Raw genomic sequence first — 4,114 nt, forward strand, 5'->3', positions numbered from 1 at the left:
CTGGCAACCCTGGGAGCGGCTGCACCTTTTTCACAGCCAGGACATGGCTGGGGTGGAAGTGGGGACTAGGGGCTGATGGTGTCTTTAGCCTGGGACACCACACTTCAGGGCAATGAAATGTCCTCATGGAATTTCAGGCCTCAGGGGCTGGTGAAGGCATGCGGTGAGGTTCCGAGGGGGCGCCCCCATAGCTAGAGTCTGGATGGGAAATTGTACTCTATGCCTGCTGTGAGCTGAGGCCCGGGCTGGGCTAAGGATTTCAGTCTGACAGGGGGTTGGCTTGGGCCCCTGGGGATCCCAGGGGTCTGTCCGTGTGTTTTTCTCTTCCTGTCTCTCTCAAACACAAGGTCTCGCTTGATCAAGGTGAAGTAGAGCCCTGAGAGGGAGGGAGTTTAGGGGAGGGTGGATCCCTGCTGGCCCCGGAGGCCTGGGTTTGCATCCAGGTGTGCCACGGCTAGATGGGTGACCCTGGGAAAGTCACCAACCTCACTGGGACTCAGCTTCTCCATTTGGAAAATGGAGACAGTGACGATGCCAAGTTTCCAGGCTGCTCTCCTCCTTCAAGCAGGCTAGGCCTGGGGATCCGAGGGTGGACAGAAACACCTCACCAGACCACACTGAGCTTATATCCAGGAGAAGGCCGACGCCATGACCAGTGAGGACATCATGATGCAAGAAGGACTCAAAGTGACAGAGAGGTAGACAGCCAGAGGACAGGCTGTGGAGGATGGAAGGGAGTGGCCCACAACTGTGTGGGCCATGGTAAAGGTTTGGCTCTTGCTGGGTGTGGTGGCTCACGTGTGTAATCCCAGCACTTTGGGAGGCTGAGGCAGGAGGACTGCTTGAGGCCAGGAGTTTGAGACCAGCCTGGGCAACATAGTGAGACCCCGTCTCTGAAAAAAAAAAATGCTGGGTGTAGTACTGTGTGCCTGGAGTCCCAGCTACTTGGGAGACTGAGGCAAGAGGATTGATTGAGCCCAGGAATTGGAGGCTGCAGTGAGCTATGATTGTCCCACTGCACTCTAGCCTGGGTGACAGGGCAAGACCCTGTCTCTAAGGAATAAAAAAGGGACACTTTCACTCCATTGGGAGTGACATAACCAAAAATGTGATTTATTAAACCAGGATGACAAATGCCAAGTCAGGAAATGCCTTTGGAGCTGAAGAAGCACAGTGGGGATGCCCTTTTCAGCCTGGAGGGCTTCCTGGAGGAGGTGATAACTTGAAGAATGGGTGGCAGAAATGCAGACAAAGAGGAGATGATGACCAGTCTCCAAATGAAAGATGCTGAAAGGGAGTCTCCTTCCACAATGTTCTCTCCTGGTTGCATCAAGGAGAGATGCTGGATTTGGTGCAGACAGGTCTCTGACCAGCCTACTGCCCTCTTTAGCAAGGGAGCAGACACCAGGCTGAGAGCCTTCCCTAGGCCCCGGCAGCCAGCCAGAATTGAACGGCATTGTTCCATTTTCATGGTATGCTTTTTTTTTTTTTTTTTTTTTTGAGACGGAGTCTTGCATTGTCACCCAGGCTGGAGTGCAGTGGCACGATCTCGGCTCGCTGCAACCTCTGCCTCCTAGGTTCAAGCAATTCTTCTGCCTCAGCCTCCTGAGTAGCTAGTATTACAGGCACCTGCCACCACGCCTGGCTGATTTTTGTATTTTTAGTAGAGACAGGGTTTCACTATGTTGGCCAGGCTGGTCTCGAACTCCTGACCTCGTGATCCACCCACCTCAGCTTCCAAAAGTGCTGGGATTATAGGCATGACCCACTGCTCCCAGCCATGGCATGCATTTTTATGCATGTTGTCTGTATGTGGCACAGGGGACTAGCTTTTCATTTTTGATAGCAAGGTTTCTTTTTTATAAAAGCTTTCTTTAAAATAAACATATGTATAGGAGTCGATTTAAGGAAAAAGATAAATGTAAACAATATTTAGCTACAAAAAAAAATCATGAAGGTGAAATGAGAATCACTGAAGTCTGGGAAAAGGCCAGGCACGGTGGCTCACGCCTGTAATCTCAGCACTCTGGGAGGCCGAGGTGAGTGAATTACCTGAGGTCAGGAGTTCGAGACCAGCCTGGCCAACATGGTGAAACCCCGTCTCTACTAAAAATATGAAAATTAGCCGGGTGTGGTGGCACATGCCTGTAATCCCAGCTACTGGGAAGACTGAGGTGGGAGAATCACTTGAACCCAGCGGGGGGCAGAGGTTGCAGTGAGCAGAGATTGCACCAGTGTACTCCAGCCTGGGCGGCAGAGCGAGACTCCGTCTCAAAAAGATAATAATAAAATAAGGCTGGGCGTGGTGGCTCATGCCTGTAATCACAGCTACCTGGGAGGATGAGGCAGGAGAATCACTTGAACCCTGGTGGTGGAGGTTGCAGTGAGCCAAGATTGTACCACTGCACTCCAGCCTAGGCGACAGAGCGAGACTCTGTAAAATAAAATAAAATTTAAAAAAAAGTGAAGTCTGGGAAGAGCTGAATTCTGAAGAAGAGGCTGTGAGAGATTAATTTGAAGGTTGATGTTCCAGAACCTTCTGGAACACGGGTTCCAGAACTGGTGTAGCTTCACTATACCAGTGTCATCTTCCAGTCTTCAGTCCAAATCTCCTTGAATAAAGAGGCTTGATCCTGGAACCCAAACAAGCAGGGTGAGTCCAGGGAAGTGTGGCTGCTCACAGACGGACACACAGCCTCCCAGCCCCGTGGGAGCTTCTGTGCGGGCACCCGCGTGACGTGGGTTTTCAGGCTAGTAGCAGGTCGTGGGGGCCCCCGAGGCTTCTTAACAGACAGCATCTATGAGAGGGACTGTGTTGTGCGGGGCAGGTCCTGCCCCCTCTGGGCCCCAGACCCCTCTGTGCCGCCAGGACTCTGGCCTGACGTGGTTGGTGAGCGTGGGCCTGGCAATGGGGCTGGGAAGGAGAGGCCAGCCTGGAGCCGCCCTAATCCGGGTTTAGCTCTCACTTCAAAGCTGGTGGCTTCAGCTTCATTGGAATGTCCAGCCATGGGGGGAGGAGGGGCGCGCCTGGCTCCCATCAAGCGCCAGGGAGTCACTGTGGCCTCTTGAGGGCCAGGGTGAGGGGTGGGATGGGGGTGGGGCTGGAGAGCTCAGTGAGGCATCTGGGGTGGGGAGCCCCAGCCCCGCCCCTTATAGCTGTGTGACCTCAAGGCTAGTGGTTCAACCTCTCTGAGCCTTCATATCCCTCATCAGGGAAACAGGGTAAGCGGCACCCCCTCTCCTGGGGCCATATCTGGTGCAGGGCCTGTCCCAGGGCGGGGAGACCCCAGTCTGTGCACAGCCTGGTGCGTCAACGCGCTTTTGCAGCGAGGGCGGCCCTTGTGGCCCCACAGCGCCATCTACTGACAGCTGAGCAGCCTCTCCTGGCTCCGCCTTCCCCAAGCCTCTGGGGCTTGGGAATCTCTAGATCACAGTCTAGGCACAAGAGTCTACAGCGCAACTTTGGTGCAGAGAAGACTAAATTCAAGCCCCGGCTGCTTAACCTATTCGATGTTAAGTTTCCTTAAGTAAAAAAAATAGCAGCAAACACTTAGAGAACAGTCACCGAGTCCCAGGCAGTGTGCACTCACGTGTGTAACCCTCCCAGCAACCCTGAGGAGTACATCCTATTATTATACCATTTGACAGATGAGAAGACTGAGGCCAGAGAGGGTAAGACACCGAGTCAAGACGCCTACCTGCCTGGCCTGTCCCAGCTCTGCCGCTTACTGACTGTGCGACCCACAGAGCAGCCAAGTGAGTACAGCTGGGGCACCCGCCTTGCACGGCTGCGGGGAGGAATTACACCTGGGAACAATGGCTGCGGGGAAGAATTACACCTGGGAACAATGGCTGCAGGGAGGAATTACACCTGGGAACAGTGGAAACCCTTGGCTCCAGACGCTGTGATCCAGTGACTCCAGCCACCCACCTAACGCTCGGTGCCTCTGTGTCCCCATCTTCAGTGTTTTCACACATCTGTGACGTCTTCGCTCTGAGTTGGTGGCCCCTGCCTGTCCACATGTCCCCAGCAAAGGTCCAGGAAGCAATCCTCTATCCAGCCTCAGTCCTGTGTCCTCTGGGGCACTGGAAGGCAGGCAGTTGGCAGGAGGCT

The sequence above is a fragment of the Gorilla gorilla genome, chromosome 6 (assembly GCF_029281585.2).
Source record: "Gorilla gorilla gorilla isolate KB3781 chromosome 6, NHGRI_mGorGor1-v2.1_pri, whole genome shotgun sequence".
Classification (NCBI taxonomy): Eukaryota; Metazoa; Chordata; class Mammalia; order Primates; family Hominidae; genus Gorilla; species Gorilla gorilla.